The following is a 22,327-nucleotide window of genomic DNA, read 5'->3' as shown; positions in this document are numbered from 1 at the left end:
GCATTTTCTGTTAGTTCCAGGAAAAGTGAAACAGCTAGGAACTCTAGTAGCTGAGTGGATAGAAAGTCTTTAACTGATGAATGATTGTTGAGTCATCTGCTTCTTTAAGTGGCAACATGTCCAATCTTTCATGAAAAAATATGGCTTTCATTGATACAACAATCAATTAAAACCATTAAGCATTATTCTCAGCCATCATCTTGCATACCAATTGCAAGAAAAGATAATTAAGTAACTGGCTGTTGCACTAATGTAAGGTTTAGGTGTCAATTTAAAACTTGAAATAAAAAAAAATACTCTTTTTATTAAATGTTGTTTTTCCACATTATGGTTGCTATTTGGCTTCTAAAATGATAGTCTGGGGGCACCTGGGTGGCTCATTTGGTTAAGCATCTGACTCCTTGATTTTGGCTTAGGTCATGATCTCACTGTCCTGGGATTAAGCCCCAGGATGGTGGTCCATGCTGAGCATGGAGCCTGCTTAGGATTCTCTCTCCCTCTCCCTCTGCCCCTGCCCCTTTCCTGCTTGCATGTTTTTTTTCTCTCTCTCTCTGCCTCTCTCTCTCTCTCAAAATAAAATAAAATAAAATAAAATAAAATAAAATAAAGGTCTAAATTCAGTCCATTTTGGTTGGGCATATAAAAAAAAGAAAGGCTAAACAAATTGAATTATGGTTATCTAGATTTTAAAAAAATCTATTATAATTAAGATACAGTGTTATATTAGTTTCGGGTGTACAATATATTTATTCAACTTTTCTAAACATTACTTTGTGCTCATCACAGTAAGTGTACACCCCCACCACCTCTTACACCCTTTCCCCCCACCCACTTCCCCTATAGCAACCACCAATTTGTTCTCTGAGAGTCTGTCTCTTTTTACCTTTGTTTGTTTTGTTTCTTAAATTCCACATATGAGCGAAATGATGGTGTTTGTCTTTCTCTGACTGACATTTCACTTACCATTATACCTTCTAGGTGTTGTTGCAAATGGCAAGATGATTTTTAAAAGTTCTAGAAACTCAGCCCCGCTAATTATAAAATCTCACGATGTTAAGCCCCTCTGGTTTTCAAAGCCAAATGTTGTGGGGATTTGTCTTCCCAATACAGGTCCCCTGTGCCTGGGGTGCCTATGTATCTACTCTTCTCCCTTCTCTGTGCTTGTGGTGGCCCTCCCTCTCCTGAACAATCTTGAGGTCAGCTTGATTCCAACCACTTGTCCATTCTTCCTGTGGTTTTTGATGTGGCCTCTTCTCTATGTTGAGCTGTGGAAAGTCTGTTCTGCCAGTTTCCAGGTCATTCTCTGGGTTATTTACATTGATGTGGGTATTATCTAGGTGTATCTGTAGGACGAGGTGAGTTTGGGAACCTCCTCCTCCACCATCTTCCCCCTAGCAATCTAGATTTTTAAAACTTTGACACCAGATTAATATATTAAAAAGTCAAATTAGGGTTATGAAGACGTTTTTAAAGTGACTCAATCCCTGTACTTTGCAGGGAGAAGAGTGGGCGAGAGTGCTCAGAATAATGTATAATGGACCAAATTCAAGTCCCTTGTTCTAAAACATTAATTAAAAAAAAAACCCATTTTGGATATCAACTAACTCTTACAGAATATTATCAACATTTAAGTGTAAATGAGTTAGAAACATGTGCACTCTGTTTTCCTTAAAATGCAATTTTTAAAAGGCTGGTAAAAGTACAGAAGAGAACAAAGGAGCAGCCGGTCTCCAAGTGCCCCCTGTACCCACACAAGAGCTGGCCCTGATTCTGCTTCTCAGATGGGCCCAAGCTTCTTGGCTAATGTTCTAGTGGAAGGACTGTTCCTATATATTCATCTCCAGCAAAAAGGTAAAGTACTAATCAGCTTGATCAGTGGTTGTAATACATGCACTATAGTGGTCCTCACTTAGCCATGGTTTTGGTTTTGTTTTCTGAGGTTTCAGTTACCCAAAGTCAGCCTCAGTCTTCTGAGATTAGTAGCAGTAGCCTAACACTATGGCACAGTGCCTAAGTCATTTACCTCATTTCCTCTTATCACGTGGGCATTTTGTCACATCCCATCATGACAAGAAGGGTGAGTACAGCATAGCAATATATTTTGAGAGAGGGTGACCACATTCATATAACTTTTATTACAGTTTATTATAATTGTTCTATTTTACTATTGGTTGTTGTTCATCCCTTGCTGTGTCTAATTTATAAATTAAACTTTATCATAACTGTGAATGTAATGGAAGAAACATAGTATATATAGGTTCAGTACTAACTTTGCCTTCAGGCATCCACTGGAGGCCTTAGAAGTGTCCCCATGGATGGGGGGGTACTATATTTACAGAAAACAACGTGAATGTCTTAAATGTGTCCTGTCTCACATTGGAACATAATGACCACAAACACAGTAAAAGAGCTGCCTCAGAAGTTATATGACCCATTTGACAATATGCTTGCTTGTCACCTAGTTATCTTGTGGGAACTTCCTTGCCAATAATCTTTCCTCCTTGGCTCTGACTTTATGGTTGAGAGGTATTAGACAATTCAGCACTAGGACTTCAATTTTTTTGATCAGTATTCATTTCTGAGAAGACTTGCTATTTCTGTGGCTCTGCTTGCTCATTCGCTTTTTTTAAGTAATCGAATATCCCCTTTGCAATAATCTATAAAATGCATAATGCCTCCTGGGCATATGTGATTTTTCTTTTAAGAGTAGCATAGTCGCACTTAGGTGTCTCTGCACTGCTTCTGTTGTCTGGCTGAGCAAGAGATTGTCATGACTCCTACTGAGAGTTTCTGCTGGCGAGTGCCACACTTTTTCTTCTTCCATAATCAGAGAGCATCTGATTGTTTAAAACCAGAGGTAATACAAGTTAATGGGTCTGGAGAGCGCCATGGGATGTCTTGAAGGGCTCCTCTGAAGTGTTGGGTTTGCATAAGGATTAAATATTGAGACATGGCTTGGATACTGATTTAGGAGATTTGGAAGAGAAATTGGAAAGAAAAAAAAAAGTCAGTTTCCATCAGCCAGTGTGTTCATTCATCCTGTATCAGGCATGAGAGAAGAGTGAAGGCTATCAGCTCCATTAAATGGTCTCATTTGCTTGAGAGAAGTGGGTATAGCTGTGACAACTCAAATGAAGGTGATTTTGTTGAAGTTGTTACACAGTTGTTGGCAAAGCAGACTTGCTGCCATTCAAAGCAAAGGACACTGGGCAAACCACTGCAGTGGAGGTGGGTTCAAATGCTCACAAAAGAGAAGATACTCCATTTTCTACATCTAGCATCTATAAAATGGGACAGGTTGCATTTTGATCAAGAGTTTGAAATATCTGCTTATTTCAAAATAGGATGTTATTTTGGGCATCTGAGGAGAAAGGTTTAAACCTAAGGTTTTGTAGCAAATTTTACATGTGTTGGCCAAGTAGAAAAGGACTCGTGCTAGGTATATCCTTAGCCATTCACATTCGTCACCATAAAATATAGCCTCACTAGCACAGATGGAAAGAATGGCTCAGCTTTTCACAAAACTTTTAGGAGATACTGTGTGTGTGTGTGTGTGTGTGTGTGTGTGTGTGTGTTTAATGTTTATTTATTTATTTTTGAGAGAGAAAGAGAGAGAGAGATGTGGGATGATGGAGGAAAGTGCATGAGCATGGGTGGGAGGGGTGAAGGTGGGGGGTGGTGGTGTGGAATGGGGAGCGGGGGGTGGGGGAAGAGCAGAGAGAGAGGAAGACAAGAGAATACCAAGCAGGCTTCACAGTGTCAGCGCAGAGCCCAATGTGGGGCTCAGACTCAGGAACCTGAAATCATGACCTGGGCCCAAATCAAGAGTTTGATGCTCAACCAACTGAGCCACCCAGGTGCCCGGATACTGTGTGCTTTGTATGGAGTATTTTAGGATCTTAATCTGTTCAGATGAGAAGCAATGGATACTATTGTATCATAAACACTTAAAAAAAAATAGATGACCACCACCTAAAGGATTGCCAGTTTTTTTACCACTCTGATTTTAAAAAAGGAAGAAATAGAACTGTTTCATAAAAAAGGGTGCAGTATTTATCTTAGCCATTTTAAATATTGACGACAATATGTTTTTCAAATACTCTAACCACCTCCAGATGAAGCACCCTGCAACATTGTGAATTTAGGGATGATACAAATTTGGTCACAGTGTGGTCAGTGATTGGCCAGCCTCGCATTTCATTTACCTAGCAAATTGTTACCCCCACAATCCATGCATCTGGAGTTTGATCTAGTGTATGATGGATTTTTACTTTGTGGTGAAAACTGTTTCAAAACCAATCAGTAACTCTTAGGACCCTACATATTCCTCATGTTCCTTCAAGTATACTTGGAAAGGAAGTATTATAGGCAGTGTCAGATCTAGAGACATTATGATTCAGAAGGAAGAATGGTAATGAGAGTTCTGAGACTGAACTCAACTTTCTCTGATGACCTTGCTTCCTTTCATAGATGGGAAGAAGGGATGAAAAGGACTAGCAATATTGGGGGTGGGTATGAAAACCTTAATTTTTCTAATTAAAGATAAATTTATTCTTGAAAATTTGTCTCTTCCACATTAACTCATCTTGTTGGAGATGATAGTTAGTTTTACATAATTCCCTCCCCTTCCTCCTTTGCTTCTAACCAGATGGTGTGTAGGTACCAGAATACTTGTGAAACCTTGTGACCTCAGAGGGATAGTTATCTGATCCACATGCTGACCTGGGATGGTCCCTGATAGCTCTGGGTGCTTCATTCCCTGTGGTCATTATGATATTCTAAAGCAATGGGTTCCATCTGTATTTGGGTCAAGTCAACAGCTGTTACTATTGATGTTTGTGGTCCCTGTCATAGCCTCTGGAAGTGACATCTACATGCCTCATCCCCACCTGGAGAACCCACAAGTCCATGTACTCTCTCAACAGTTTTAGCCCCTGGTGGGGGTGGTGATGGGGGTGGAGGGGAGGGTTCTGGACCTTTCCTTGGCTTGCATAAATCCTAGAGAACCAGGAGCAAATGCTCCCTTGAGATTCCCTACTGACATAAACACAGATAATTGCTGTCTCACCCCATGTCAATCAATGCAGATCAGTTTGGTGCCAGTTGGGAAGAGAAGTGTAAGTCCTCTTTGCTCTCAGATCTCTCCACCTTTCCTTTCCTCCAACCTCCACCCCAGCTCCCAGTCAGGATTTCCACCTTGGAAGAGGGGAAGGGCCAAAACACTATCAGAGGCACCACACTCACCTCATTTTTGTCTCCTTTCCTCATTCTCTGGTGCAACTAGACATTGTCTCTAAAAAGATCATAATGTACACCCTTTCTCCCCTATAGCTTATAGTAAATCTCTATGCTTTATGATTCTAGACCTTTAAGAGGAAGCTTTAGGAATTTAGAAAATCCTTTTCTTTCTCCAGTGCAAGGCTATTGTTACAGGAAGCCTATGCTTCCATGATTTTTGTACCTAACTTTTAACAGTTTATTTTGAGACCTAAAGATGAATACTTTCTTCTTTGCTCTTGGCTGGTTCTGCTTATGCTCTGAAGTAATCGTGGCTTCATTCTTGTTGGGTAAAGTGTTAGACAATAACAGTTATCAGAAGTAAAGATTATGTCAGATAATATTTCAAAATATCCTATTATGAAATTATTAACAACTTGCAATTATTCCCAAGTATAATTATATTCTTCTTCAGGGACAAGCATGATAGACAAGTTATAAGAAGTGAAGTAGGGGTGCCTGGGTGGCTCAGTCAATTAAGCATCTGACTTTGACTCAGGTCATGATCTCATGGTTCGTGAATTCGATTCCTGCATCGGACTCTGCTGTCAGCCCTGAGCCCACTTCGGGTCATCTGTCCTCCACTTTCTCTGCCTCTCCCTTGCACATGTTGTTTCTCTCAAAAATAAATAATGAAAACATTTTTAAAAAGAAAGTAGTATTCAGTGATAGAGTGAAATCATGCTATGAAACAAGTTTGAACAACATAGACTTTCTGCATTTTAATTCATATGGGCCTAGGTGAAGAGAGGGACTAGGAAATAGGTTGGATTAATGTATAGCAGGCATCACATAACAAGTTATGATGTTAAATTTATATGTTGGCCAGGTTAGTTTACTAACATTACCCCTACTCTCTCAAGACCTTCTCTGAGATGCAAACATCTGTATTTGGTGACAGACAGCTGAGAGCAGTAGGATTGAGTTATTCACTAGGAATAACTCTGATTAATCAGCTTTAAGTAAGGACTAACTTCCAGGCAACCATCTATGCCATTACTAGAACCTGGAAGTTCCCATTTATATTCAATTTCAAGGGTGAAAAGCAAAATTTACTTTGAAACAGCAAAACCTATTTTAGTCTCTCCCTTACTTTCAAAAGGTAAGCACTTGTAAGTAGCAACTTCACTTGTTTTCAAAAGATTAAGAATATACGTATCTTGTCTGTTCTCTGATTTCTTCACAGGGGAAGATTGTACCTTTATAATAAGATAGAGTCTTTAAGAGGAGTGGCCATGCAATACACGTATTGTGTATCCCTGAGAATACCTAACAAATATTGGGTATGTTCTAAATAAATTGGTATATTATACTCAATTAGTTGATTGATGTTCCATAACTTCATGGTAGATACAGAGAAATTGTTTAAATCATTTTGCATGATATATAGAATTTAGGATTTCCCTTGAACTTTGCAAATGGATGGGCATTACATTCGGAGAGAAAAGGAGGTTATAGTCAGTGGGAAGGCTACTGAGAGTGAATACAATGCATTATGAGAGCATGAACACATCCATAATAGAAGGAGAAGCCAAATGTTGGAATGCTCAAAAGCAAGCAACAAAAGTAGTGATGTGACATGATGGAAGCAGGTTAGGTCTATATTTTCCATTTTCCACCTACGTGGAAGATAAATTGGGACCTAACAGTACAAAAGAAACAAGGTGCTTTCTGGCTTTAGGTACCAGCTCCCTTTAGATTAGAATTACTGAATTCTAATTTTTTTTTTTTCTGCTGGTGTTCTCTCCAATTCCCTGTGATGGACTCTAACAATGGCTGCATGTATTCTGCATTGTTGCCATGACATCGCCTGTCGTTTCTGATGTAGATAATGTGGCTTAGTACCGAAGTCATAGTCATGTCTCCTGATTTTGTTATGCCTCTGATATCCATTACACTTAACTCCTCCCATTTCCTTTGCTACTCCCATCATATATTACACTCTGTTATTTGCTCCAGGAAGCAGCAAGCTACTTCTTATCAGGGCTTTGCCAAAAATTATTATCACAGCCTATTACCCCCTTGGTTCCGACCATAAGTTATAGAGGGAGAGGAGGAAGCTAAGAAACAATCTGGATTTATATACACATAAACTGTTGTATTAGTTATCTATTGCTACATAATAAAGTGTCCCAAAACTTAACAGCTTAAAACAGTATGCATTTATTATTTCATGGTTTCTGTCAGTTAAAAATTGAGGCTTAGCTGGGTCCTTTGGCCCAGAGTTCCTCATCAAGGTGCAATAAAGGTGTCAGCAAGGGCTGTGGTCTCATCTCAAGACTCAACTGGGGGAGGATCCATTTCCAGGCTCACTCACGTAGCTATTGGCAGGACTCCAATCTCTTGCCGAGACACTAGTTCCTTGTCACATTTGCCTGTCATAGGGCAGTTCACAGCATGACAGTTGGCTTCTCTCAGAGCCCCTGAGGGAGAGAGTGAGTGAGAGCCAGCAAGATGAGTTAAAGTTTTTTTGTAAATAAATCTCTGAAGTGCCATCTCATTGTTTTACCATTTTAGTAATATTCTATTTGTTAGAAGCAAGTCAGCTGGTCTAGCCCACATTCAAGGGGAGAGAATTACACAAGAGCATGAATACCACAGAGGAAAGATCATTGGGACCATGTTAGAAGCTGCCTACCACAACTATGGAGAATTTCCCTACTTATCTGGTGACCATACCCTTTTAAAATCTTGAGTTCCTTATGCAACTACCAGGCAAACTCAGACAAATATGAATTTGGATAGGCTCTCACTCTCAGGCTCCTGTTTTACAGTCTCTTCAGAAAAGGAATCTGGCAGCAATATACAAGATGGATTAAGGAAGGCTTAATGTGGGCTGGGGAAATAAACCAAGAGACTATCATAATAGTACCGATGAAAAGTAGTAAAAAGTCCAAACCAGGATGGTGGTAGGGAGCATAAAGGGAGATGCAAAAGAGACAAAAAAAAAAAAAAAATGAAGAATCAAAAATACTTGCTTCCAAACGGAATACAGAAAATGGAAAGAAAGGAACAATGATGACTTGGATTCTCAGGTGGCTCCAGGCTTCTGCTGGCATTTATGAAAAATGGGAAAATTTGGAAAGAAGTGCAGGTTTGGGGGGAAATGGTCAAATTTGATAGGCTAAATTTGAGGTGTTTTTGTTTTTGTTTTGACTCGACTAAGTGGCTTTATTGGGGAAAGCCAGGATTACAGCGGACTTAAGAGTTGGCATTGAGGCCCTTCTTCTTGCAAAAGTGGGCACAACACTGACAAAGCACCAGTTGTACTGCATCTGCCACTTGGCTCCGCCTGTCTGTCTTCTTTTTCTCCTGTTTCACCACCTTGGGAGTCTGCCCTCTTACTTTCCCAGCAGGGGCCAGTGAACCATTGACTTTACCTCCAAGCATACTCCTAGCTACTTCCAGGGTGCTCAGAGCCTCCTCTCCACACTGACTTAGGGTAGCCTCATCCTCTAGCACTGCCTGCTGGGAGTACAACTTGATCTTCTGGAGCGATGCCCTCCAGCAAGGCTACATGAGCCTAGATCTGGGCGACCATGTCCTGGCTGGTCACTTGAAGGATGTGTAGCTCCTGGGCATGGACAGAGGGCTGCATGTCCGCGACCAAACTGCACCACCACAGCTGCTACTACGAAGATGGAGTCAAGAAAGAGGTTTGATTTATGAAGAATAGATATAATTTGCCTAGTTTTATGTCCGTTGGTCTCGGGTACACAAAGACTTAGAAGAGTCCCATGACTTTATAGACGCATAACATCTAGACAGCAGGGGAGAGTGACTGAAGCCAGGAACAGAGGTCAGGACAGAAGTTGTAGATTTATTTGCCATCAATATGGAAACTTTGACAGAAGATAGAGTCAGAGGAAGGCTCCAAGTAGGAAGGTAGAAGACAGAAGGACCTTCCAATAATACTCTACATTTGAAATCTTCCCTGGGAGCTAGGTAGCCTCTGCACTATGGTGGGGTGGAGCTGTGTGCCAGAATGCTTCTCTGTCCAGTCAGACGCTTGCCTAACGAGTGGATTCTGCCTTGACATCAATACCACCAGCGCTGTGATCCCCGCACCTGCCATGGGGAAACAAAAGAAGATGAAGAGGAGTAGACATGCTTTATCTGAAAGAAAAACTATAGTCTGTTCTCCATAGAAAGCTTGTAGCCTTTGCAACAAAAGGAAATAAGAGAATAACCCTTAAAATTAAAAAAAAAAAACCCAAACAACAAAATGAAGCCAATCAACCAAATAAACAGTCAAGAAACTCCAAAAGTTGTTGTTGTTGTTGTTGTTGTTGTTGTTGTTTTCAAAACTCCTCGAAATTATCAAACAAAAAAAGGTTATTTAAAGAAGTCGGGGGAGGACACCTGGGTACTAAGAGTTGCTTAACTCCTCCCCTTTTGTCCTTTCTCCTCCCCATTTACCCTCCTATCATTATTTTCTCTCCTGTCTCCTCATTCTCCCTATTTTGTCCTCTCTCCCCTGCAGAATGCTCCCACCCTCCACTCTCTAATTCTAATTTTTTTTTTAAATTAAAAAACATTGAAGTTTATTGTAGGACACTTGGACAGTATGGGTAAATGGAATGGAAATGCTGGCAGTCATTTTGAGAATCATCTATGATGTGAATTCTAAAATTGCTACAAGCAGGATTTTATTCACCATGATGCTTTCTTTTGTTTCCTCTTTTCATTTTCTTTATTTTCAGTTTCAGTTTCAAGAATGGATTTCTCCATGTCTCAGGGATTTTAAATCTTGAGGAGATGATCTTACCTCATGACAGCCAGTCCAGTGTTTTTGCCACATGACCAAACCACTTCCAGAAGGACGTTGATAACCAGCTTGATGGTCAGATTGTCCATTTCGATGACTTTGTCAGTATAGAGTTTCTCCAGAAGTTCACACAATGACTTGGCACCCTGGCCTGTGACATCATTGGCCTTCCAGGTATGATATGTTCCTGTGGGGCCAGGCTCCCAAGGGGCGGAAGTGTGAGGGTGAGGATAGGTTGGGTTATGGAGGGAGGGTGGGGTGGGAAAGAGGCAGCCTCAGAAGCAGGAGCTTAAGCTCAGACTCCATGAGCCTCGGAGGCCCATAGGGAGAGGACTCCTGACTCCTGGCAGCAGGCGTGGAGAAAATTTATTGGTTTTCTCTTTTCTCTCAACTCATCTATAGCAGAGTCCAACAAAAGGCAAACAAAATGTTTTCTTGACAAATATAAATAAAAACAATAATAGAATTTCCATATTGTAGGATGCTATAAAAGAGGAATACTTCATTTCCAGTGTCTCTTAAAAATGAGGACTGTTAGTGTAAGGAATATTCTTTGGAATGCTTTTCTTTTTTTAAATTTAAGTTTATAGAATATGGAAATGACCAAGAGTATTAACATAAAACTTGATTATGGATATTTTGTAGGAAATAATTCAAAATGTCAAAAGAATTTTTAGCATGGAGTTTTTAGCATAGCAAAATGTGTTACAGAAATGTGTAAAAATGAATCCGTGGATCTATAAATCGTGGTGTACACATACAATGAAACCTTATGCAGCTACTAAAAACACTTCTTTCCAAGTTTTCAATGATATATGGAGGTACCTAAGTAGGAAAAAAACAGTATATCTTAAAAGCAAGGTAAAAAATTGTGATCAATCTGCATGTATTGATATGGAGCCATTTTCAAGACAGATGACATAGCAAGTAGGATTTTTCATTGTCACAAGCTTTGTTTTACAAAAATACAGTTGACCCTTGAGCAGCATAGCTTTGACCCCACATGGGTCCATTTATGCACATTTTTTTCCAAAAACACAGTCCAGTAAATGCATTTTCTTTCTTATGATTTTCTTAATAACATTTTCTTTTCTTTACCTTATTTTGTTGTCAAAATATAGTGTATAATACATATAATATACAAAAATATGTGTTAATTGACTGTATGTTATCTGTAAGGCTTCTGGTGAACAGTTTTGTCCTTAATGGCTGTAATATCTGACTCTTATTCCCCATCATCCCTGATAGAAGAAGAAATAATTTAGTCATTTCTAAGTAGACTCTGTCAAAGGCAGTGATTTCTCAGTCAAGCAAATCGAGATGTTGGATGCTGGAATTCTACCATACTGTTGACCCTGCAACACCAGATGCCTTCACTACTGTGCTTGCCACAAGGCACATGCGCATTACTTTATTTTTTAATTTTTTTTAATATTTATTTATTTTTGAGAGAGAGAGCAGGAGAGGCAGAGAGAGGCAGAATGAGAGAGAGAGAATCCCAAGCAGGCTCTACGTTGTCAGCATGGAGCCAGCTGTGGGGTTCAATCTCATAATCATGAGATCATGACCTCAGCCAAAATCAAGAGCCGGATGCTCAACTGACTGAGCCACCCAGGTACCCCTGTGCATTACTTTATATAGTCAGCTCTGTGTCCAAACCTCACTGTGGGTTCAACTGATTGGCAGATAAGTTACATGCTTCTCATGGTTTCAAGGCAATGTTAGAAATGTCATTTGTTGTTTTGTTTTACTTCCCAGCTTCTCTGATATATAATGGAACTTATATAGGGTTGAAACTATTTGATAATGGAACCATAAGTGGCTACAGCATCATCCCTGTTAGGATGACCAGATTGGTCTACAGTTTGAGGTTACTAACAGTGTACCAGCCCCATGGTACCTAATAAGTGATTTTAACAATGCAATTTAATTATTCAACTTGATTATTCAATTTGATTGAAAACGAATGACTTTAGTGGTTAAGTTTCCCTTCCCAATTATGCCAGATTTACCCCTGTGGAATTGCAAATATCTCTCAGAATGATAACATTTGTCAAATGAGACAGTGTATTCATTTAGCAATCACTCAGAGTATCCACCGAGCACCATGTGCAAGATAATCAAGTAGAAATCGATTGTGTCTTATATTTGCACAGTACTTAGATTTTGTAGAGCATGCCTACATGTTTTTTCTTACTTGATCCTAAAAATAGGTTTGTGAGGTGAACTGGGAAGAGATCCCCATTTCATAGATGAAGAAACAGGGGATCAGAGTTGAACCATTTGCCCTAAATCAAACCAGTAGTATATGGTGATGTTGGGACCAGGACTTAGCTGAGGATATATTGGGTACTGTTTCTAGTATTTCACATTGTCACATTTTCTATTGACTCCATAAAGAGGCTTTTGTAGGGAGGCTGGAGAAAACCTGAGGAATGGGAAGGAGACATGTCTCAAATGGTGAGGATGAGGGAGGGCATCTTTTAGGAGAGGCTAATAGAGCTGAGGGCCCATTCTTCTGCTAACTTCCCAACATTGGCCAGGGCCAGCCCTCCATGAGTAGGTACATCTCCAGCTCAGATTCTGTACTTTCTTCTGTCCTCCCCTATGCCACCTTTTGTGTGTCCCTGGCCAAAAAATACCCTGACCATTAGAAAAAAGTTACAGGTTATGAGATCCCACAAGATCCCACTTGTCAAGGAACACTATAAACATCTGTGGTGCAACAGCCTTGGAAAGGGAGCTTTCCTTCATTTTAAGAAGAACTCTATGAACCTCTCTACCTCTGATCTGTAAACACAGCATTCTCTTTAGGGCCAGAGACTTCTTTGGTGTGTGCTGAAAGGACAACAAAGACTGGAAAAACAAGCCCACTGATTCTGAGAAAAACCACAGTCTAAAAGTCACAGCCTCTCTGCTAATATTTTGTATTCTTAATGTTTGTCATGGTACTTGGGAATAATTCACTAAGGCGCCATTAGATTTACATAAAGACAGTAGGCTTTCTGCAATCACAGGTGAGGAGCGGGTGGGAGGTAGGAGGTGATGAGAGCAAGGCTGTCCATGTAACACAGCGGAAGCCTCTAGTTTTCTATAGCAGCTCAACACCCAGTGTCAGCAAAGGAAAAGAACAAAGGGATGAAGACAAAAAACATCATGTCTTTTGCAGGAGAAAAGAGTGAAGGTGGAAATTCTGCTAAATAATTTTAACTACATGAGGCTACCTGTTTAGCGAATCATCAGGTTCTTCCCATGTGTGTCTCTCAGGAAAATGTTTTCACATTTGTGTTTGCTAAACTAAGCACATTGTGATTGTTAAGCTAAAGTTGTGGGTTTAGTTAGTTACATGTTTGTGTATTCATTTATACTTGGCTTTGTTCTAAAAATGCTTTGAGGTGACAGTGTCCAATAGCTCATTGTGCTTTGTGCATTGATCATATTTAGTCAGTTAGTAAAAGCACAAGTGATCATTTCAAAGGGTACCTGTATGAATAGAAGAGTACAGATTTATTACCATAACTAGGAAAACATGCCAGAATGTTTGTTTTTTTTAATCGTTAAACTAACAATAGGTCTGCAGCCATTTCAGCGGTAGATGATGGTAGGACAATTTTAGATAAAAATGATCAACAGCATATATGCCCCAAAGGATCATGAAGGCCCATTGAGGCTGACAAACTCAACTGCCATGCCTCTGGTAGACCCAGAAGTGCATTCCTGTGATCCTCAGTCTCAGAGAAGTTTGGCCCAAACCAATGCTTCTTTTATCAGATAAACTATAGCATAGAAGTGCTGAGATGTCACTAGAGATTGAACAAGATGTTTACATAATTACTGATCATTTCATTCCATCTCATTTTAATCTCAAACCAATTTGGTTTCTCTCCAAGGTTCAAGAACAAAACATTTATTATGGCAGAGTTGCAAAATGGCTAAAAGTGAAATCTCTGTGTTTAGAGAGATGGGTTTGAGGATTACTGCAACCACTTTCTAGCTAGTTCTGTAGCCAGTGCTATGGGTTTGGACAAGTCCCTTAAACTGTCAGTGCCTTAGTTTCCATATTTGAAAATGGGGTAATAATAACACCTACCTCATCATCTTGTTGTATCAAATGAAATAACACTTGTAAAATGCTTAGGCACAATGTGAAAGTTTGTTGATGTTGGCAACTTAGGCCTTTCAGATGCGAAGATATCTTAGTCCATTTGGACTGCTATAACAAAAGGCCATCAACTGAGCGGATTATAAACAACAGAAATTTATTTCTCTCAGTTCTGGAGGCTGAGAACTCTTAAGATCACAGTGCCAGCAGATTCGATGTCTGGTGAGAAACTGCTTCCTGATTCATAGGCACTGTGTCCTCACACAGCAGAGGAGTGAGGAACTCTATGAGGTCCCTTTAAAAGGTCACTTATAGGGGTGCCTGGGGGCTCAGTCGGTTGAGTAACTGACTTCGGCTCAGGTCATGATCTCATGGTTTGTGAGTTTGACCTCCGTGTCGGGCTCTGTGCTGACAGCTCAGAACCTGGAGCCTGCTTCAGATTCTGTGTCTCCCTCTCTCTCTGCCTCTCCCCCACTCGTGCTCTGTCTCTCTCTGTCTCAGAAATAAATAAACATTAAAAAAATTTAAAAAAATAAAATAAAAGGTCACTTATCCCATTTATGAGGCTTCCATGATCATGACCTAATCACCTCCCAGAGGTCTTACCTCCAAATACTATCACATTAGGGATTAAGATTTAACATATGAACTGGGGGGAGGGAGGGAGATACAAATATTTAGTCTATAGCACAAGATGATTAAATAATCTGCCCTCAAGGAGCTTGTATTAGTCTGGGATCTCCAGAGAAACGGAACCAATAGCATATGGAGGTAAAGATTCTTTTTTTTTTTTTTTTCCATCAGACATTTTTTAAAAGCTAAGACACTTTTTCCAGTCTGGGATAAATATCTTTAGTTTCGGTAGCATACATTAAGTGGCACTAATTACAGTGGCAGTAATTATAAGGTGACTAACATGAAACCACAGTATAACTTTGCCACCGCCACATAGACTTGGCCTTCCTGTCTGAGCACATTTTTTTTAAAAACTGGATGCTCGCACCAAAACTATGCCAATGAAATCTGTTAAGGAGTAAAGCTCCTCTAAGTGGTGACTCACTAGAGTACCTAGATATAAATATAGATTCAGATTTACTGTAAGAAACTGGTATAGATAGAAAGAGATTTACTCTAGATATAGAGAGATTTACTATAAAAAAAAATCTGAGAAGGAAGCCGAGAAGTTTAAGACCTACAGTCATCAGCAAGCTGGAGACCCAGGAGATACAATGGCATAAGTTCTGATCTGAAGCTGAGGCAAAAGATAAGAAGACCAAAGGCCCAGCTCGGAGTCAGTCAGGTAGAGAGAAGGGATTCTTTCTTATTCAGCCCTTTATTCTACTCAGGCCTTCAATGAATTGGATTAGGCCCACCTTCCCTGGGGAGGGTGATCTGCTTTACTTTGTCTACAGATTCAAATGTTGATCTCATCCAGAAACACCCTCACGGGCATACCCAGGAATAATGTTTAACCCAATATCTGGATACTCTATGGCCCACTCATGTTGACACATAAAATTAACCATTAGAGTTTGCAGTGAGGTACAAAAGACTGATATATAAGTAAGTATTACAAAGAAATAAATGAAGTGTAGAATTAGAAGAATATACAAAGAGCTGTGAGAGTCCTGACAAGGGAGACTCCCATGAACCTGGGGTGGCTGGGGAAGGTTTCCAGATGTTTGGGTGCTTGGCCTGAGGTTTGCAGTGTGGGGAGGAGTTTTCCACGTGTCTAGAAAAATGGAAGGGGCACAGGACTCTGGGCCATTTCTCACCTACTTAGTCGCTAACACACTAGGCCAAGCAACTTCCATTTCCCCTACACTCTCCTGCTAGCCTTCTACCTGGACTCCTTGCCTTTGCTCTTTGTACCTCGACCATTAATTATCCACACAACAGCCTACGGAGAGGCCTTAAATCCATCAGTCAACTCATGGTACACCCTGCTGTCAATGATCTAGTAATTTGCCATAATACTTGGTAGAAAATTCAAAGCCCTAACACTACAATGCCCCATACGATATGACTCCCCATCACATCTCCCACCTAATTTCCTGTGACTTCCCTTCTCTGTTGTGGGAGACCTTCCGTGAGTCTGACGACCTGCTTTCACTTCAGGGTATTTGTTTCTACCCAGAACACTTTTCCTACAAATAGTCATATGGCACTCTCTCTTACTGCATTCAGGTTTTCGTCCAGAGTCAGCATTCTTCAATGGCACAACATCCCTGTTGTCAGTTTATCCTGCTTTCTATAGTTTGTATAGTCAGTTTTGTTGTTGTTTTGCACATATCTGGAAACCTTCCTGGACAAGGTGATGCTTGAGTTGTATGTTGAAGGATGAGATAGCAGGTAAGAAAGAGGGAGAAGAGAATCCCAGGCCAAAGGAACAGCATGTGCAAAGGCTCAGCATCAAGAAATAGAATGCCACCTTGGAGAAATGCAGGTGGTTCCATTGGGGTAAAAAGTGCAGCATGGGTGAATGAGAGAAAGGAGCTAGAGGAAGACAGGGCCATCTGTTGACATACTAACAGTGGTGCCTGTAGGCCCACTGCATCTGCCAACACCCCATCCTTCCTCCTTCATTCAGAGGGGCTGGTCTCAGATTTCATGTCTTAGAGCAGTGTTTCTCAACCTTTTTTTCATATTGTCACTCCACCCAAGTCTACTTAAACATTTTTTTTCTGACACCACTCCCTATGAAACTTTAATACCACAGGTATGCTGTGTATGTGTTTATCTACTGTATATGCTTATCTGCACTTTTTATATAAAAATAGGATTTTCTCCTCCTGAAAGCCAGTTTTCACCTCTATTGAGAATGTATGTTTTATAATTTTCACTGATGGCATGATTTTGTCTCTGTCTTGTCTCCTCTGTCTCTGTTTCCTTCAGACATACAGTTTCCAGGGAGCATCTAAATACAATAGGATATCACAGATGTGACAATCTTTGAGCCACTCTAGCATAGTAGTAACTAAACTTACATAAAACTGGAGTGATTTTTCTTTAATACCCTGTTAATTCTGCCCTGTCCCTCATATCTGGACCACCTTATTCTACATCAATGCTTCTTAGTGGCATTTGAGACTCTGAAATGTTCCAAGGAATGTCACATATCAGATCCTTAGAGCTCTGCCTTCAGTGATAACTGATTCATTCAGATGCTATTTATCCTCAAAGTCACTCCTCTGTCTCCCCACCCCGACCAGGGAAGCGAGCTGAAAACACCTGCAAAGGGCACAGGAGGAAAGCAAAAAGGCCTCTGAGTAACCAGCCTGAATTCTACACTGCAGCAAAGCTTGTGTATTTTTTTAAAAAAAAATCAGTTTTTCCAGCTGTTGAATGTAAGTATTGAATCACTAAATTGTACACTGAAACTAATATTATACTGTATGGTAACTAACTGGCATTTAAATAAAAATGAAAAAGAAAAAAAGGAATAGAACTAAATAAAAGGAAAGGTATGCCATGTTTATTTAAAAAATCAGCTTTTGGGGGCACCTGGGTGGCTCAGTCAGCTAAGCATCCCACTTCAGCTCAGGTCATGATCTTGTGGTTCATGAGTTTGAGCCCCACATCGGGCTCTGTGCTGACAGCTCAGAGCCTGGAGCCTGCTTTGGATTCTGTGTCTCCCTCTCTTTCTGCCTCTCCCTATTTGTGCTCTGTCTCTGTCTCTCTCTCTCTCTCTGTCTTAAAAATAAACAACATTAAAATTTTTTTCAAAATCTTTTTTATACAATATCTATTTACATTTAATATACACAATTCTATTAAGATTTGTAAACTTATTTCCAAACTCATGATTGATTTGGGGTAGCAAAATAGAAAAGGGAGAAAAGGGCTGATGATAACAAGTAAAGTACAGAAAAGCAGTGCTAATCACGTTTAATAATATTAAAACATGTCAGTCTAGGCCCAGTTAGTACCGGGGCAAGTGGACCCAGGTATGTCACCAGGATTTTACTGGTTATAATGTTGTTCCTAAATGATCATATGACCTTTTGTTTAGGAAAACAGAATATGAATCTTATTTTCCAAAGCTTCCAACTAAGAATAAAGTTCTTTGCTTAAAATAATAAAGCTTCCTCTAACTGGAAAATTTAGCTATCCATAAGGACTTATCTCCATGAGGATCCTGGGCAGTGTCTGGTTTTAATAATTGCAGGAGCTGTCACATGGAAATAAATGCAGGGTGTTCAAAGGTTCCATGAGACAAAATACAGACTTTGCTCATTTGGAGTAATGATATATGGTATGAGTGAACCTGAAATGAAAAAATTAAAAGGTTATTGTTTTACGTGTCCAAAATTTAAAAAATATAATTCCATATCACAAGTAGTTTCAACACTGGCCAGCACATGCTGTGATAAAAGCTTAGCTAATTCCCTTGATGGTGATAATGGAAACTAAATGTGTACAGAGACTTACATCAATATATGTAAACGAGTTACCCAATGATTGAGCAGTGTTGCATAGCTAGCAGAATTGTGTTCAGGTTAATGTTGCCTGCAGAGATAATAAGCCATTAGGATAAATTCTTCACTTCCCCCTAATCTAATACCTGAGCTTCATTGAGAGAAAAATAAAGCAATATCTCAGTTGCAGTAGCAGTAGCAGTATGATGATCCCCGAAAAGGACTTTGGGATCAAGAATCAAACAAGATCGGGGTGCCTGGTGGCTCAGTCAGTTAAACATCTGACGTTGGCTTAGGTCATGATCTCATGGCTTGTGGGTTCGAGCCCCGTGTCAGGCTCTGTGCTGACAGCTCAGAGCCTGGAGTCTGCTTTAGATGCTGTGTCTCCCTCTCTCTCTGCCCCTCCCCTGCTCTCTCTCTCTCTCTCTCAAAAATAAATAAACATTAAAAATAAGAAGAATCAAACAAGATCAATTTGTTGAATATGGCTGGGTGATGTGGATGGGGGTGGGGTACAGACACATTCTGGCCCACAGGTGATCGATTATAACTCTTCCACCTGTATTATCAATAGAAAGATGACAATCAATTTAGTCACAAAGGTGGGCACTTTTCTTTCTTTTTCTTTTCTAACCAGTCACCCAGTTGGTTTCAGTGAACTTTTCTCAGAATTGACCGAGTCAGGTTCATGAAATTGATTAAATTAGCTGCTCAAAAAGAAACAGACTGAGAGATTTAAAAATAAAATTGACCAAAAGCAAAGCTTAAAAAAAAATCTTTCTTAGTATAAGGTAGTATGGTAAAAACCCATCAGCATCGAAGTCTCAAGGGAGAGTAATTGTGGGTGAAGAAAAGGGACCAGATCCAAAGGGAAAAGGCATGTGGCACCATTGGTTCTTTTTGCCTGCTGTCGCTCTCCTCTAGCCTGTGCAGCCAGTTGAGGGGTCCTCTGGCCTGCTTTCTAGACACCGGGCTCAGGAGGCTCTGAGGAGCTCCTTTATTTGGAGGAGATTCAAAGAAACTTTAAGGAGAAAGTGGCTGGTGATTTAACATAAAACCTTGACAAGGAGAAGGACTGGGTTATATGCCACAGCTGAGTTGTATTAATAAGAGAGAAACTCCCATTAATTAAACAATTTGCCCTGTTTCCTTTATTTCTATTTAACTATTACAACTTTAAAAATAAAAGCCTAGACTTAAAACATTTTTAAATTTTAGAGAGTCACTCTTGTGTAAACAATCCTTGAATTCCAAGCAGTGAATTTTATAAGGTAATTTCAAGGACTAACATTTTGAAAATGCAGAATTAGAGGCCATTATGTTCACCTTTCTTAAAACTCTCTTCTCCCTGGGATAAAGAAATTGTGGTTTATATACACAATGGAATACTACTTGGCAATGAGAAAGAATGAAATATGGCCTTTTGTAGCAACATTGATGGAACTGGAGAGTGTTATGCGGAGTGAAATAAGTCATGTAGAGAAAGAGAGATACCATATGTTTTCACTTTTATGTGGATCCTGAGAAACTTGACAGAAGACCACGGAGGAGGGGAAGGGAATAAAAAAAAAAGTTAGAGAGGGAAGGAGCCAAACCATAAGAGGCTCTTAAAAACTGTGAATAAACTGAGCGTTGATGGGGGGTGGGAGGGAGGGGAAAGTGGATGATGGGCACTGAGGAGGGCACCTGTTGGGATGAGCACTGGGTGTTGTACGGAAACCAATTTGACAATAAATTTCATATTAAAAAGACAAAAAACAAAAAAAAGTCTCTTCTCCCTGATCTACACAATTAGTTTCTGGTTCTTTCCTACCTGCCTGACCACTCCTGTTAGCTATGTCTACTTTTTCCTTGTCAGAACCCACATCAGTGCATTCCCCATGGTTTTAGTCTTGGCACCTCTTTGCCTTCTCCCTCTAAATACTCTGTCTTCGGAGTTTGGTTTACTTCATGGATTCAACTATTACCCATATTCTATAAGAATGCTATATGAAAAGAAAAGAAAAAAAGTTTTCCAAAGAATAGTCCTTACACTAACAGCCCATGGTTATAAGAGAAACTGGAAATGAAATAGCCCTCTTTATGGTATTCTATGATATGAAAATTCTACAGTAGTCTTATTTATATTTTCCCAGAAATCATTTTACTTACCCTTGTTTGACTCTGCTGTGACTGAGTTCAGAGAGAATAAAGAACTCTCTCCATCATGATGGATGACCTGCCAACCTGAGTAAACAAGTTACTCTCAGAGATGTACTGTAGCACAACAACATGGCATTGACATTTTGGTCTTAATTTAAGTGAAAATGTGATTTTTAAAACTCAGAATTCATCTAATTTTTTTCATCATTGAAATTAAAGATTTAACGCACTTAAAGTGCTAAAATTGACACAACTTTTATAGAACATGTAAAAATATAAATGTATAAAAATAGTAGAAGCTCAGTGGATAACCTAGAGGTGGGTGGGGCTAGACTTTTCCAATCTGCTTACACAGATGGCCAAGATAGTCATTTGGTGCCTGGGTCTTTGGTAATTCATGGGATGGGATTCTCCTAGATCTTCCCACCTTCTATTCCCTGTGTGATTTCTGTCAAAACTGGACCAGTTTATCTTTCAAGTACCAGGGGCCCTGAATGTGAGCTGAGGAGGGCAAGAATGCCACCTAGCCGGGGTGGCAGGGATCACCTGCAGGGATCAGGTTGGAATTCCTGTTCCCATCAGGATCCCAGGGACTCTGAGCTGGGACTTCAGCTCTGGCTCTTGGATCTGCCTCTCACCCACCCCACCCTCCAAGCAGGATCTAACTTGCCTTCATCCACACCCCCAGCAATGGGAGATACTATAGGAATTAGACTGGAGGAGGCGGGAGGAGGGAAGACAGAAGGGCAAGGGGATGAGAAAGCTAAGGAGGGAGAGCAGAGGAGAAAGGAGAGGAGTTGGAAACACGCTGCTTCCAGATATCTTCCTCAGATTTCAGATGAGCCTGCCTCTTGTTTGATAACTTTGAGGACTTTTTTTTGTTAACAGCCTTTGGGTTTTTTGTCTGATTGGTTTGTTAGTTTGGATTTTTGTGTGTTTGTTGATTTGTTTTGTTTGATTTTTTTTTTTTTTAAAGAGTTGTTTTATTTTATTTTGTTGCCAGGACTTCAGGAAGCGTTCCCAAGGCCCCATCTGATGCAAAGGCCTCCCCTGTGCTTCACCACTGCTTGTCTTTACCCTGATCCCAGCACAATGGCTCTGCTTGTTGTCTGGTTTGCCACGTCTGTTGTTAATTTAAACCACCAGGAGGTCAGGGACGGCTCTGTTTTGTTTGAATGGCATGCGTTCACCGGAAAATAATCTTCTCTCCAATGTAGAATCCTGAGCATGAGAATTCTCAAGACATACTAGGTCAAGAGTGAGAGGAAAGTACAAAATATATGTTCACTGTCTTATATGGTGTTTCTTCTTGTGAACATATGGGTATAATCGTGGCTCAATAAAAGATGTGCTCCAATTATCTCTCTTTGGTCCTCCCTTTGAAATACTCCCTAATTGGTAACACATTTGCTTAGCCACTCTACTAGGTAGTTACTACTTAAAAACTGGAGAATTTTTAAGAGTTTAGCAGAACATCTGGGAGCTGTGAAAACTGATTTTGGCTGAACTTCTCTTCGTTTTTTTCCAGTGTTTGGTTTTTTTGTTGTTTTTTTTTTTTTCTATACAATTACACTTGCATCCAACTTCTGTCAAACCTGATTGTTCGGGAATTTTACCCGT

The 22,327-nt window shown here is 40.0% G+C and overlaps 1 long non-coding RNA gene and 1 pseudogene across 2 annotated transcripts in view; one reads left to right on the top strand and one right to left on the bottom strand.

The window, feature by feature from the left end:
- LOC109248376 (uncharacterized) overlaps positions 1–22,067 on the top strand; it is an 87,267-nt gene extending 65,200 nt beyond the window's left edge. Inside the window, exons 4-6 of one of the 2 annotated variants that reach the window (XR_002072020.2) lie at positions 9,981–10,219; positions 17,360–17,494; positions 21,711–22,067. This is a non-coding gene — a long non-coding RNA (uncharacterized LOC109248376). The remainder of the gene's footprint in view (positions 1–9,980; positions 10,220–17,359; positions 17,495–21,710) is intronic. The other variant, XR_002072019.2, reaches the window with a different exon arrangement.
- Positions 8,479–8,878, bottom strand: LOC109248374 (FAU ubiquitin-like and ribosomal protein S30; annotated as a pseudogene).
- Positions 22,068–22,327: the final 260 nt, after the last annotated feature.

This window comes from Panthera pardus, unplaced genomic scaffold (assembly GCF_024362965.1).
Source record: "Panthera pardus isolate Hobbes unplaced genomic scaffold, ASM2436296v1 HiC_scaffold_8, whole genome shotgun sequence".
Lineage (NCBI taxonomy): Eukaryota > Metazoa > Chordata > Mammalia > Carnivora > Felidae > Panthera > Panthera pardus.
This window is presented reverse-complemented; position numbering and strand designations above follow the sequence as displayed.